Raw genomic sequence first — 7,444 nt, 5'->3', positions numbered from 1 at the left:
TTCCCAGGTAGTGTGCCTGGCTCACTCCCTTATTTCTTTCAGGGCTCTGCTTACATGTCACTTTTCAGTGAGGCACTCCCTAACCAACCCATCTGATACAGCCCTCCTACATTTCTCATCCTTTTACCAGATTTTACTTACAGCATAAATCACTTCTGACATATTTAAGTATGGATTGAATGAAGAAATGAATGGTCTAGCACCCTTACTAACACTAGAGAGTGAATTTTACCATCTGAAGTTGTCCAACTTTCTATGACATTGCATCCTTTCCCTCTGCATACAGTGTATATCCCTCAGACACACTTTCCCTGGCAGTAAAAAGAATGTATGCTTTGGGAACTAAGTCCAAACTAATCACACTAGCATGCAATTTCAGGAACATTGGGCTTCACTATGTATGTCATTTTCAATTTTCAGAGTCTTTTTATTGTAATCTTGCTGCTTATATATACTTGTGCTTATATCATTGACACCCAGCCTCGACACCCAGCCTCCTGGACAGAAATAAAGCTGGATTGCTGGGTGTGTTTTGGAAGTGCGCCAGGACTGGTGAACGGAAGAGGCCTGCTGCTGCAGTGTGCTGTGGAGTGATGGCCTTCGGCATCCCCTTCATACAGTAGCTGGAAAAATACTGCCATCAGATTTCAGTATAAAATCTTAACTGCAGAAAATAATGGAAAAGAATGGCCAACTTTATCTCTGAACATTGAAAGAGATAAAGTCCCAGCTGCTGTCCTCTATTTTTGTTAGTGGGCCAATGTTCTATATAATTAGGATGTAACCATTTAAATACTCAGAGTATAACAATCCGTCCCAGTAGTGTCATTACAGTATTACCGTCTGCAGATGTCATTTCGTTGTGTCCAATGCCAGTTTTTAGTCAGGTATATCTAAGACACGTAGTAAAAAAAAATTGGTAAATTATCCAAGTTCCTTTCACTGTGACTTGGAAATGACACATCTTTATAGAATGAGACCTCATATTGGACCAGGTTTTTTATTGAAAAAAATTTCAACTTGTGTTGATTAAAAAAAAAAAACACATGAAGATACAGAACCACTAACCCCATGATCTCAGAAGGAGTGAGGGCAATAACACTGAGTCATAGATTCCCAAAACATACAAACATCTTTCCCCCGCAGCAGCAGAAATACAAGATGTTCCATGTGATATAGTTCAAAGGCTTCCAGAGGTCCTGGGTGTCACAGGCAAAGACTCAGAACTGAGTTAGCATCAGAACCGAGTTACACCTTGAAAGTGCTGGGATGCCACCAACTGCTCCCCACGGGTCCTGACCTCTGTGAGAGCAGGGACACTGGGTGCTTTGGATTCAACATCTCACTCAGTTCATAACAAGGGAGTGACGAGTCACACTCCAGAGCCCGGACTAGCAACTGTTTTAGGGCTGCATGAAGTTACAAGGTGAGAAAATAGGCACAGAAGGAAAAAGTAAAGGGTGGAGAGATGGACAAGGGAGAGGGAGTGGCAGAGTGGGAAAGGAAGAGCAGGAAAGAAAGAAAGGGAAACGTGACGAGGTGGGATAGAGATGGGGGAATAGTAGGTGTGTGTGGGATTCTATCAGAACTCCCCTCCACCTCCAACTCTCCCCACCTGCTCCTTGGTTCTGTGGATGGCTTGGGCTGGGCTTCCCATTGAGAATCGGGAGAGCTTCAGGCCATGCCCATGATGTCCAAGGGGCTTCCTGAGACCATTTTTGTCTTCACTCTAATTGATTCTTATTTCTCCTCTCTTCTTTTGTTTCCTCTCTGTGTATTCCTTGCCCCCTCCCCCTTTCTTCTTCACAAACACACTGGTTTTCTATCATCTGGAATGCCCGCAGAGGAGACCATGCATTTTCTTGTGCCCTGGAAAAACGTATTAACATACTGGGTGGACATCTGAGCCTCTGGAGCCACGGTGCTGCAACGGGGCCGCTTTTCTTTCATCCCAGGTGGATGGGACGCCCAAAACCACTTCCTTGTGATGGGCGCCTAAAATTGCCAGGAAGACCTTTTGCCCCAGACCCTTAGTTCCTCTTTCCATCTCAGCCTGATCACTTCACTAGTTTGGGAGCTTTTCCCTACCCCAGAGCATTTTGGCCTGGAATGCAGAGCGAACAGTATAACGAGAGCACCAGACAGGCCTGAGATCCAAGGCAAACTGTTAAGTGTCTCCTGCATGCACTCTCTCACCATCAGGAAGTGTGGTGTCCTTAAGTGTGAGCTCCCTGGTTTACTGTACTCAAATTCCAGTTCTGCCACTTTCTGACTGGACGGATCTTAGGTAAGCTAATTAAATTTCAGTTTCCCCTTCTGGGGGGAAAAAGTCAGTAACTCCTTCCTTGAGGATTGTTGTGAAGATTCAATGAGACACTTTCTGTAAAGGGCTCAGCACTACTTCTGGCACAATCAATGTGAGCTATTATTATTGTATTACTCAGTAGAGGATCGTTGTGAACGACCTTTACAGAGCAGTATTCTTGATTGCTGATGGGCAGGTGTAGTTTCTGTTGTTTCTCTTCCAGAGACCTGGACCAGTTTAAAGCCCCAGAAATGTAACCTGTTAGGACTCAGTACAGCTGGGAATCTAGAGACCCCAGGGTCCGTTGATAGGTGAAGGGCTGGTCTGTTACCAGCCAAAAGCAACAAGCCGGGATTGCTGTGGTTGTTTCCCTTAAGAGTGCCACCAGTTCAGGTTGTGAAAGCACTGTGTAAGAGGCTGGGGTTTTACAATCAGGCAAGACAACAAAAGTACCTTGTTTGTGTAGTTTCTTGTCGACTTTGGTGTTGATGTGTCTTCTGGGATAAAATAAAAACAAAGAAGTATTAATGCCTTCTCTAGCTCCAACACAATTTTAAGATTTTATATATCCTAAAATGTAATATATATATTATCTTTTCTTCTGTCAATATTTATCTAATACTGCCTTCTCCCCACAAGCTGAGATAATGCAGGGCCTAGATAGTTTGGCAAGAGAGTGTGGATTTGATATAATCATCAGCCTGAAGATTCCAGCTATCATCTAATGAGGTGGGAATTGGTTTGCCAGGTCTTGTGGAGAAACCCGGTGGCGTTCTAGGGTCAGCGATGGGTCGCTGGCCTTCTGGGTCATGCATGCATCAGGCCGACTGAGGCGTACCTTGGCATCCTAGTCGCGGTGAGGCCTCATCTCTCAGCTCCCTCCAGTCTTCATCAGGCTCCTCCCAAGCTCCCAGATCTCATTTCTACAGGCTGGGAGCAGTGGCAGGGGAGTGGAGGGCAGTGATTTCTTTCTACCTCATTTCTAGAGAACGGGCTCTTGGCACTCTATTGTATAACAGGTCTGAGAGCCCCCAAGTCACCTGAATACAAACTATATAGAGAGATATCCACACATACAGATGAACAGAGAATAGGAGAAAATCCCTTCATAGGTTCAAAAGCTCATTTTGTGGATGATTTTCTCTATTTTGCTCTTCTTGTTATGATATTATTTATGAAAAAAGACATTTAAAACTCAAGAGAAGGGATAAAACCGAATTCTCTCATCTGCAATGGGTGCTTCTCTTGATGGGGTTCTTTGAGACAGCAATTTTTCTCCAGAGGGTCTATTTCCATCAGCTTTAGTTAACTTGCACTTATTTTCTCTTCCTAGACTGGTGATGGGTGTCTCCCTGGGGGAAGCTGATTGGAAGCACTAGGGAAATTTGGTAACAGAGTTACGCAGGCTGAGCTTCGTAAATTCCTGGCTCCAAAAATCAGGCCCTGCTGATAAAGTGAGCTCCTGATGGTTCAGAAAGGACATTCCAGAAAGAACCTAGGTTTGGAGAACTGTGGACATGAGTCACTAACTTGAAAAATCCAGATAGCTTATAAACAAAACTTCTTAAGTGCAGGACAAAAAAACATTGAGTTGAAGGAAAATTTTCAATTTCAGATTATATGGCACTTCCGGATGGAAGTAGCAAAGATTTATTGTTTTTACAATAATAAGATAGTGTCCTCCAAAACAGATGAATAATTGGAATAGTTCATGAAAATAATCTGAAGGACATCATAATAAAGCTGGGAAGTTATTTCCTGTTTTAAGTTGGCTTGGCCTGAAGTCCTCACTGCCATAAAAGTGAATGTAGTGTCTAACTTTTTATCTGGCTGTCAGAGTCAATTTATGCTATAAACTCATTTCTCTGCAACTCACTCTTACCTAAGCCAGATTATTCACAAGGAAGTTTATAGTTGTTGATCTTTCATGGGGTTGATCTTACTACCCATAAATTATCTTTGGATATTATCACCTTCTATTTCTATTTTACCCATGTGCAACCTGTATTCTCACTGGAGCTGAGAGTTTGTTATTTAATTCTTCCATTTAATTACCTCTTCTCCTTCTTCTGACAAATGTCTGTCAGCTACAATGGCAAGCTCATTCATTCATTCAACAATCATTGTTGAGTAACACTGTTCTGGAGGAGTGTACACTCTGAGAAAGGACATAATTATATAAATAACTATACACAGCACACAAACGATTTAAGGCAGGATGTGGCACAAGCTAGAGGAATTTTGAGGAGGATTCTTTTCATCCAGGAAATGAGTTGCAAGATGGGAAAGATATGCTAAGTAAGAGGAACCGTATGAACAAAGTCAGGAGGAAGAACAGCACAGAATACATTTGCAGCAGACGGTGAGCCATAGTTGAAGTTTTGGGGCTGAGTAAGGTGCATGCTCAGAGCATCCATTTGGAATTGATAGGGGAACTCAAGAGTTAAAGATTGTAGCTTCAGTCTTAGTTGATAGGCTTCAGTGATTGGTGCATGTGGACGGTTGTTACTCCAGGATCTGGAATACATGACCTACCTCTGTGACTCCAGGAGGCTGACAAACAATTCCACCTTTGTGCCTAGGGTGTCTGCAAGCGGTGGACATGGTGTCTGAGCCGCTGTGTTCCGGGGGCGGGAGCACTAAGATGAGAAGTTTTATTGGAGGGTTTGAAAAGAGAAGTGACTTGATCTGATTTAAAATTTTACGGCTACTCTGGCTGGCTGAACAATTTTTTGCTCTGGAGATTCTGACTCAACTGGTTTAAGGAAGGGCCTTAGATTTTAAAGTGCGCCTGAAACCACCGCTCTAGAGGTTTCAATGTGTTCTCGCATTCAGTACTTTAACGTGAGTCTCTCAGCGGCCCTGTGCAATGTGTAGTTGGGGAAACTGAGGCTCAGAGAAGCTTAAGTGACTTTCAAAGGGCCATGGCCTGTAAGGGATATACCTAAGACATTCTGAGAAATTGTGGCTCAGCATTAATCATCCCTCGTCTCTGGTCATACAGGGTGGGCGTGGGGTGGGGGGACTGATGACCCATGAAGAGTACTGCTTTGAAGACACGTGATATCTACCTACCTACACCTCCAATGGGGAAAAAAGAGATGCTTCCCCCTACCTCAAGCTGCAGTGAGAGGCACTTTCAGGGAAACACTTGGAGAACTTGGTACAAGTCAGCTGGGGTCTGGGGGAATACAGGGACCTGGGATCTGATACTTCCCGAGAAACCAAAGGTAAACTAGACAGAGACAAAGACACTGGAAACAGGTTGTGTTTTTACCAATTGTGGATGCATAGTTTTTCCCAGGGGAAGGCGTACTGATGTTAGCAGTTTCCTTTGTTATGCACCACAAATAAGATGGATTAGTGGGCTGATAGAGGGATGGATAGATACGTGATAAATCCAGTGTGGCTAAATGTTCCCAGGGATGGTGGGAAAGAATTTTTCCTGAAGTATTTTATTTTATTTTAAGATTTTATTTATTTATTTGTAGAGAAAGGGGAAGGGAAGGAGAAGGGGAAAGAAACATCAATGTGTGGCTGCCTTTCCCACACCCCCAACCGAGGACCTGACCCAAAACCCAGGCATGCACCCTGACCAGGAATTGAACCAGTGATGCCCTGGTGTGTAGGGGGGCACTCAACCCACTGAGCCACACCAACCAGGGCCCTAAAGCTATTTTAAAAGGGGGTCTAGCTAAGAAGGCAGCAGGGCACCCAAGGGATCAAGCAGAGAATTGAACCCTCAGAGCCCAAGAGCTGAGGGCTAGGGCCATAGTAGGTGGTTTGCCCACAATGGCCTTCACACATGTCATGCGTCTGAGACACCTGAGAGGCTCCACCGCCCTTCCCACCAAAACCCAGACCTGTAGGAATCTAAATGTTGAATCAGTGAGTAGTTAAGGTGGAGGAGGTGGAGATGAAAAAGGGAAAAGATTTTAAAAAATGGTCTGTGCCTCGTCTGCCTCTGCAACCTTCTGGCCTGAAGCAGGTCTGAGCTTGGAAAAAGGAAAAGCTTTACCTTGAAATAAAATTGGCATGGCATTCACAAGATTTTACTCAGGACAGAAAAAAGAAGTATCCTCAGAGAATTTGAAGAGACAATGGATTAAATATACAGTAAATCTTGTGCATGCATCCTACTCAAACCTGCTTATTCATAACATGCACATGCCTAACAAAACCCATCCCTGAATGAAAGAATCCTGATTCATTGTCATATCACATGTCCATTTATTCAATAAATACTTACTGAGCACTTGCTATGTGCCAGGCATTGGTATAGGTAGTGGGGACATAACAGTGAATCAGATAAACATTTGATATAAGCAGCAAAGTTTTAAGAGCCACAGGGGGTAATGGTAACATTCTATATCTTGATTAAGATTTGAGTTACATAGGTACATGCATTTATGAAAGCCAGAGTTCAATATTTATTTACAGTTTTTTCTTTTGAGGTTCAATTTACATATAATGACATGCACACATCTTAAATACATGTTTGCTGGGTGTTGACAAATGCATGATCGTCACAGCCCTGCCTCCTTCCATTGTCAGCAGATAACCCTGCCTCCTACTTCACTGAGAAAATACAAGCCATGAGACAGGCCTTCCCTCAACTTACAAATGTATGTGCAGTCACATTATCCTTTCTTCCTTTTCTTCTGTTATCACAGGCAGCATGCTCCTACTCCCACTGGAGGCCAGTTTCTGCCCCTGGTTTTTATACCCTCTCCCCTTCTTCCCTCTCAGAGGCCTTGCTCTATTGGATCATCCCTCTCATCCCGAGCACACATTTCAAGGAATGAGCTGGATTCTCTCTCTTACCTCAGAGTCCTCACACACACCATTTGCATTTCTTGGAAATACTTTCCTACTTCATGTATTATAATTCTTACTCACCCTTCAGGTCTTTGCTTGAATGCTCTTTATTTAGATGTGACATCCCTGATGGTCTCTCCCACAGCATGGTAGAACCTACTGAACTTTCTTTTTCATGACACTCAGCTCACCTATAATTTCCTATTCTATGTATGACTTGCCCACAAGACAACCACTGTCTTGTTAACTGCTATACCTCCAGTACTTAGCTTAAAATCTGGCATATTAAGTACTTATTGTTATTCCCTGATGTGGTTCAGT

The 7,444-nt window shown here is 43.4% G+C and overlaps 1 pseudogene; it reads left to right on the top strand.

Moving 5' to 3' along the window:
• The first annotated feature begins 396 nt into the window (after positions 1-396).
• On the top strand, positions 397-623 carry LOC118992518 (protein kish-A-like; annotated as a pseudogene).
• The last annotated feature ends 6,821 nt before the right edge of the window (positions 624-7,444 follow it).

This window comes from Sturnira hondurensis, unplaced genomic scaffold (assembly GCF_014824575.4).
Source record: "Sturnira hondurensis isolate 20B ecotype Veracruz unplaced genomic scaffold, ASM1482457v3 Scaffold0008196, whole genome shotgun sequence".
Classification (NCBI taxonomy): Eukaryota; Metazoa; Chordata; class Mammalia; order Chiroptera; family Phyllostomidae; genus Sturnira; species Sturnira hondurensis.
Note: the sequence above shows the minus strand (reverse complement) of the source record. Positions and strands in the feature narration are given on the sequence as shown.